This window comes from Salvelinus sp. IW2-2015, linkage group LG31, assembly GCF_002910315.2.
Source record: "Salvelinus sp. IW2-2015 linkage group LG31, ASM291031v2, whole genome shotgun sequence".
In the NCBI taxonomy this organism is placed as follows: domain Eukaryota; kingdom Metazoa; phylum Chordata; class Actinopteri; order Salmoniformes; family Salmonidae; genus Salvelinus; species Salvelinus sp. IW2-2015.
This window is the reverse complement of record NC_036870.1, coordinates 11311205-11319517: the sequence shown is the minus strand read 5'-3', so window position 1 is coordinate 11319517 and position 8313 is coordinate 11311205. Positions and strand designations below refer to the sequence as shown.

Below are 8313 nucleotides of genomic sequence, written 5' to 3'. Positions count from 1 at the left end.
GGCCTGACTGTCCGAGATGCACCTCTCTCCTGACTGTCGAAGATGCACCTCTCCCTGACTGTCGAAGATTCACTCCCCCTGACTGTTCCGAAGATGCACCTCCCCAACACTAGTGTCAACATAGCTGGGTGGATGAGAAACATGAAGAGGAATGGACCCCAACACTAGTGTCAACATAGCTGGGTGGATGGGAAACATGATGAATTGATGGATCAAATCTATTACAGGAAAGAAACAGAGACAAGCCAACTCTCAAATTTTATTTCTTGACCTTTTCTTTTGCCAATGCAGTCAGACCTGCCTTTTAGAGAGTGACCCTCTCAACCAAGAGAGCGGAAGGCATACAGACATTTTATTCAGAGAAAATGTTTAAAAAACAAACTCAATGCATTTTATTTAGCCTTCTTTATGTAGTTTAAAAAAAAAGCTGCCTGTCAATAGATCCAAAAGCATGAAAACCACTGGCTTTATCTGAACTGGCAACCTATTTCCCTACATAGTGATATGTTTGATCYGGCTCTGTAGGTAGCGACCTATATATGGAATAGGGTCCCAGTTCAGATTGCAGACACTAAGTTAAAACAAGGGAAACGTTGATTCATTTGGCATGTTAAAAAGAGTATCGGTTATCGTTTCAGTTCTCAGGAAAGCAAAACACTTGATTCACAACTATAGGGCCAAACCCCGAGCTGTACTGGACTGGTTAAGCCTCCATTTAGTCTGAATTAGGCATCAGATCAGTGTCATACACCCAGAGAACCACAGGGTGGTACTATTTCTGCGCTAGGTTCATCTACACTATAGATAAGGCTGGGGTAAACAACTCAGTCTCAAGAGTTGCGTGTGCAGGTTTTTTGTCCCGACCCAGCTCTAACACAACTGAAAATGAATCCACTACTCCTGGTCTTGAGTTGATTTGTTGACCATGATTAGGCTAGATTAAATTAGGTATAGAGCTGGAACAGAATCCTGCATTCCCACTACGGCCCACCAGAACCAGTGACGGCTCACTCCATGGGCCAAGCTAAGGCAATACGAGTGGTTTAGCTGGAACAGGGAAGGGAGGAAAATAGGTTTTATTGGGCCAGGGTCGTATTCATTAGTGCAAATCACGCAGAATGTTTTGCAACGAAAACAAGCGTTTCTTATTTAGACAAGTTCAGGTAGTTGCCTGCAGAGTTTGATTCCGTTTAGTTTCCTAGAGAATACGACCCAAGAGACACCACCAATATGAAGGAGGGGAAAAAATCATCATGTAAGAAATGATCCCAGGCCAGTTTGTAGTTGTGTAGCTTATACTGGGTTAGGGGGGTTTGAGTGGGGACCACAGATTTGAGAACAGTCATATTGTTCCTCTTACTTGTTAAAGGGGCAAGGCACCACAATTAAAGCAGAGCAGAACAAAGAGAATTTCTTCCAAGAAAGCCCAAAACTGGTGACCTGTATTTGAGAACCGGTGGCCAACTAATAACTTTCACAGGGTTTTTATCAATGAATAACACAAAAAAAAAACAATAGCACTATGAGAATTGATCCAAGACGAATATCGGTAAAAAAACTCAAACAAAATCAATCAGTTCGACCCAGTTACTTTACAGTATGTGTTATAACAACCTGTTCCCATAGTAACAGAGCAACCATCCCTTTCAATGTAGTACAGCACCAATGACTGACAGGTAGCAACAGGTGACAGGTCCACCGACCAGACSCCAAGATGTTGGGACACACATTTTGGCSATCATTTCAATAAACGTTTTCTACAGTGGGAAACATTGTAGTTGTGTGCTGAACATAGTAAATGATTCCCTCATGATGAACAAAATAAAAAATAAAAAAAACACCCAACTGGTAGGCTAGCTATCTGACCTAAAACGTGACGTGTGAAACACTTTAGCTACAAAAAAAAGGCTACTTTGTGAGAAGACACAGTGGTGAGACAGAAAACAGTCTCTTGCTAAGGAGTGGTTTTTAAAGGCAACGTGATTTTCAATTCAGTTTAGCTGTAGCCAAGTGACATTAATTACATATTAGCATTAGCTTCACTACTAGAATTACATTGTAGCTTAGCTTCACTAATAGAACTACATAGTAGCATTAGCTTCAGCTTAGCTTCACTCATATAATTACATTGTAGCATTAGCCATTAGCTTAGCCAATTGAATTCCAATGAAGCTTTAGCTAATTAAAAATGTACAGTGTAGTGGGCTATTAGCTTAGCGACGCATGTGATTTGTGTTTGATGCTACGGCTTCATTAGATAAGAAGGGGAGCTGGTTGGAAGTGTTACAAGCTAAAAGGCAGTAGTGGCATTTTTTAAAGCTCTTTGTTAAAAAAAAAGACTTCTGGCCCAGTCCCAAACCAATCCCTAGCACCTAGATAGTGTGCACCTAGGTAAGCAAATGACCCCTAGATAGTGTGCACTAGGTAAGCAAATGACCCCTAGATAGTATGCYCTAAGTAATCAAAATGGCATGAATTAKCRCAAGTCTAGAAGGCTAGAAGGGTGATTAACATATTGTTAATTCTRGTCCAATCCTCTCAGATTTACACAAACGTCTACTGGRGGCAAGGTGCTAGGAGCCGATTTGGGAATGAGSCCGAACGGTAGTGTAAAAAACAACTCCTGCATCCCAAATGGCACCCCAATCCCTATTTAGGATCCCCCCATAGGAGGGCCCTGGTCAAAAGTAGTGCACTATTTAGGAAGACCCCTACATCTGTTGCCCATCAAAAACACCTGAATCCTCCTCCGTGGTTACGTACCTCCACGCTCTCCTCCACCTCTATCCTCCATCCTGGTCGTCCATCCATCTCTCTGTGGATGTTCCTCCAGAGCCTCGACTGTATTCGTCTGCCTCGTTCATACAGGGAGGTGACACCACCAGGCATGGGTCTATGAGATGGTCATCAATACTTATCAAAATATGTTTTAGTTAGGCCCTGTCCTGCAGTCAATGACCAAAAGCGCCTCTAGGTGGCCTCATGGTGGAATGATTATTCATGCTTTTTCAGAGAATTAGTTTTTAAAAACAAAATTTAACTGACAAAAAATCTCTGGTGTTTTCTATGTCAACAGTTTTTGTTATAGTTCGGTCTTCTGGAGTTGTATATAAAGTGTATATTGGGATGAAAACACTAAATGTAAATACATTTCAACTGTATCTCTGTACATGGTAACAGCCTATGTTTAGCCATAACCATGTGTGGGTGAGGTGTAATACTTTTGCCTTCAAAGTAAGATCTTTGTTTTAGGACTACCAAAGAATCACTCTGTGTGACTGTTTAGCCCACTGCAGTACAATATTTATGCAATACCACTAAAGGACAAGTATGTTTGGACATCTGCTCGTCGAACCATCTCATTCCAAAATCATGGACATTAATATGGAGTTGGTCCCCTTTGCTGCTATAACAGTTTTCCACTAAAGATGTTGGAATAATTGCTTTGGCGGGGACTTGCTTCCATTCAGCCCACACAGCATTAAGTGAGGTCGGACACTGATGTTGGGCGATTAGGCCTGGCTAATCGGCCAGGGTCGTTATAAACCAGGGTCGTTACACTATGTTTGGGCTACAAGCAGGCTGCTAGACCAACTGTATGAGAGCAAGAGTACATGCCACTCCCCACTTGTGGTCCCACTCCAATGCCCAATGTCCTGCAATCCATGTGTCCAGTGACCCATAGCTGATAGGACAAGTCACCGAAAGAGGTGTTGAGTTAACAAAGGTACATTTCATACTGCCAGTTGGTTGTCAACATTGATGACTCCTCCTAACACGGGAAGCTCAGATAAACCGCTGAGTGGCGCTCAAAAACACGTTTGCACTAACAGTTTAACGGTTGTCACTTCTGTCTCGCGCGACGATTCCCGCTTCAGGACACACAATTGCCTGTGGTTGGAATACCTTATCTTGATTAATAAGATGCTGCAGCACTGGGCAAATATATTTAGGCTAGTTTAGTTTGCGCCTGGATTTACTTTTGGTTGGATATTCACAGGTCTATTACACGGGCAAACTACCGCACAGTCAATGATTAGAAAGTGTTGACTGCTATTTTGACCAGATCTGCACTGGATCTGACTCAATCAAATGTATTCATAATTCAAATCAATATGTATTTAAGCCCTTCTTACCTCAAGCCTGAGTGCAGGCAGACGGGCGAAGTGTTGTGTTTCAACTACATATGGTGGACAGATCTATTGCACATCTATCATCGTTTTGTCTAGATCCATGTTGGAGCCAGGGTTCACTTCCAGGTAATTGAAGGCGTATGGACGTAATTTTAAGGCTACGGCTATCCACGCTTATTGTGGTCTGCCAACGTCAGTCAGTAAGTTCGGGACTCATTTTACCTGTCGAGTCGATACACCGTCTCTTTGGCCCGGCCATAAGGTTGAGGTCGGAGTGCCGGGTCTGTGGTGATGCGTAAGCCGCTGTCCTGGATGAATGCGCCTGCGAACTCGAATAAGACCCGCGGAACAGGAGGAGGAGAACCGGGGAGGGAGCAACATCATGGGGGTTTAAGAGGAAACTCTCACCCCCGGTGGGAGCGAGAGAAGCCGGGAGAAGATCCATCAAAACTGCTGTCGGCTACACAAAAGCCGGTTGGTTAACGACGTCAACACTCCATGCACGACCGTGTACAAGTTGTTTGAGGCGATCAGATTGAGCTTTAACGGAACCGTTATTGCAGAGGAGCATTGTGGACGCTAATGATCTGGATTCGGAGTTGTGGGGGTTGTGGGGAAGGTGAAATATTGCAGTACACATTATACAACAACTCAACCGTTGAGCATTAAGAACTCACAGTAAAGGGTTAGAGATTCAAGACGGCAGCCAACAACCGTTTTTATCCAAAAAAAATAGGTATAAACAGATTTGGGAAATTGGGGGGCGGGGCTCCTTTTAAATAACTTCTTGGCGCTGGTTTGTTTTAAAGTTAAATAATGATTTTTAATCTCCTCATCCAATGAGGTTTAGTCATTAACAGAAGTGGTTTGACATCTCGCCACGATTATTCATCTCCTGTGACTAGTAGTGTCATCCATTGAAATCGAACAGCACGATTGTGATTAATTGAGTTGAAGACCGAAGCCTATCTCTCTGCCACAAAATAATTCCACGGTTTGTTGAATCTTGATCTCGTTGGATTTATTTGGAAATACATTAATTATCGTCAGTTGCGTCTTTCTCTAAGTTTCTTATCATCCAGTCTCCAAATTATGTTCGCCAAAGTCCAGGTTCCCAAAGTTCTCTTTGTAATTTCTCAGTTTCCAAGACAGAGCCATCTGGCTAGAGAGAAGTTCGCTCAGTTATTTCTCATAGATTATTGTGTCTTATACGGTCCGAAGGTCTCAATAGTTCGTCTAGAACTCAGCTTATCTTTTGTGTGTTGCTTCTCTAGAAGTTCTAAATACAGTTCCAAAGCGCACTGGAGCGTTTTTGATATTCACCAAAATTCAATATTCCTGTCAAATACTGCAGTCATATACAATACCATCTTTATAGAGATTGTCCTCTCTTGCAGAGTTTTTCCATCTCTATATTTTTCTCTCTCTTGTTCGTGACGATCTTGTGCGAAACTGTCAACACATACAGAGAATGATTACAAGATGACATAAGGCTAGTTTTGTCCTTCGCTAAGTCCCAGCAGTTTGCACAAATCTCCGGAACACAATTTTCCGGGTCAACCTCTTGACTGCGGTGTCCTTGGATCGTTTGTGGTAATGCGGTGCTTGTGCGTCAAGGCTAATTCCCGACTGTTTACGGATGTTTCCCCAGACCTGGGGGTCATGTGGATGGGATTAACCAGTGTTGCCAGACACCTGTTAAAAGGCCTTCTCTGTGAACATCTATATCAGACACAGTAGGATATTTGACGCAGTTAGAATGCGTGCGCGCACTGACGTGGACGACAACGCCACTGATGAACAGAGCAAGCTGGAGGAGGCTCTTCTCTCTCTGGTTAGAGAAACAGGGTGTCGGTTCTCGCGTCCGCGGCAACCCCGAGAGCCTAAAAATAAAAAAAGGGGCCGGCTCTTTGGAGCTGACCTTTACCTGAAGAGCATGTGCAGGTGACAGTTGTCCATCCCTGGGAGTCAGCGGGCTACAAAGGAGTGTGGAGGGAAAGCTTATGTGTGTGAACCTTGTCACAAAGTGTGTGTTTTGAGACTATGCAGAGAAGCAGAGTGGTGATTATAACATATAATTAGGGTGTTTAAGACATCACAGTAAACATCACAGCGTAATCACACTACTCACATGTGGGCATGACCATTTGTAGACAGTATATGAAAAGGCCTTAGCGTCTTTGAGTGAACTTTACAAAGCAGAGGATTTCAGTGGAAGATCAACGATAGCAGTCAGGGAGGAGGGTGGCATGACCTTCGAACAGTTCAGGGGGTGCAATCCTTCGACAGTAGGGGGAGGTGCATCTTCGACACAGTCAGGGAGAGTGATGCATCTTCGACAGTCAGGGAGGGAGGTGCATCTTCGACAGTCAAGAAAGGGGAGGTGGCATCTTCAGACAGTGCAAGGGGGAGGTGCATCTTGCGACAGTCAGGGAGAGGTGGCATTATGAACAGATCAGGGGGAAGGTGCAGCTTCGAACAGTCAGGGGAGGTGCATCTCGCAGTCAGGGGGAGGTGCAATCTATCGACAGCAGGGGGAGGTGCCATCTTTCGACAGTCAGGGGGAGGTGCATCTTCGACAGTCAGGGGAAGGTGGGCATCTTCGCAGTCAGGGGGAGGTGCATCTTCCGCAGTAGGGGGAGGTGCATCTTCCACAATCAAAAGTCAGAATGCTAGTGATTGGTTTTCCAACTCGCTTAATCGCTATGCCAGCCATAATGACACTCGCTAACGCTATGTCAGCCCATATGACCTAACCGTATGAGCAGCCCATATCACGCTAAGCCGCGTACTGCGCAGCCATAATCAACGCTTACCCGCTTATGCCAGCCCATATCACGCTAATCGTCTATGCAGCCCCATATAACGCTAACGCTATGGCCCGGCCATATCCAACCGACTAACCGCTATGGCAGCCCATACCACGACTAACCGCTAGCCAGCCATATCACGCTAACCGTTGATGGCAGCTGCATAATCACAACGCTAACCGCTATGGCAGCCCATTCAGTACCGCTATGCAGCCCCATCACGCTAACCGCTATGCAGCCATATACGCTAACTGCGCTATGGCAGCCCATATCACGCTAACCGCTATGCAGCCCATATCACGCCAACCGCTATGGCCAGCCTATCACGCTACCGCTATGCCAGCCCTATATAGCTAACCGCTATGCAGCCCATATCACCCTCCTAACCGCTATGCCAGCCCTATATCACAGCTACGTATGACCTAGCCCTATCCCGCTATACCGCGCTACTGCACCAGCCATATACGCTAACCGCCTATGAGGCAGTCACCATCAACCACGCTAACGAGCTAATGTCAGCCCATATCACCACTAACAACGCTTCATGGCCAAGCCCATACCACCGCTAACCGCTATGCTCACCAGCCATACCATGGAAAATATCCCATTATCTGTAAACACGGAAGTCCAACCTAACTAAATATGTTTGATTTTTAATTGTTACGAAGTACTCATAGAAGAACCGGATTTATTAATAGGCAGATTGGTAGGGCACCTAAGATATATTTGTATCTTTCAACGTGTAAATCCACAAAGAAAGGTAGGTTATATTTAACGAACAGTTGAAGACAAAGTAGCACTGATTTAGACTAGCGGAAACACTTACCTAGACCCCATCACCAGCTCTTCAAAGTAACTTACTACATAAGTCCAGTTAACATGATGTATGAAATCGGCTTTGAATTTGTGTTTCACAATGACGGCATTGGAAAATGATGGAGGCCATGTCCACTTAAGTTGGTAGAACAAAATCGAAATGTTGAATGATGGTAGTAAGGAAGTAATTAACGAACATATACAATTATCAATTCCACATTTTTACTTGAATAAATTAACTAATATTAATGAGTTCAAATGACTAGAAATCGGTAAGTAGCTGGGAGAAAAAATGTAATTTAACGCGGATGGTGCCTGGCCTCTGTGAGATTGAAGAGGAATGGCCCAACACTAGTGTCAACATAGCTGGGTGGATGAGAAACATGATGAAGAGGAATGGCCACATGTAATGTCATAGCTGGGTGGATGAGAAACATGATGAAGAGGAATGGACCCCAACTACTCAGTGTTCAACATAGCTGGGTGGAGAGAACATGATGAAGAGGAATGGACCCAACACTAGTGTCAACATAGCAGAGGGTGGGTATGACGAT

At 44.3% G+C, this 8313-nt stretch overlaps 1 long non-coding RNA gene across 1 annotated transcript in view; it reads right to left on the bottom strand.

The window, feature by feature from the left end:
* Nucleotides 1-246: 246 nt before the first annotated feature.
* The window catches only part of LOC139023353 (uncharacterized), an 8614-nt gene continuing 547 nt past the window's right edge, over nt 247-8313 (bottom strand). The window contains exon 2 of the long non-coding RNA XR_011474488.1: nt 247-2711. This is a non-coding gene — a long non-coding RNA (uncharacterized lncRNA). The remainder of the gene's footprint in view (nt 2712-8313) is intronic.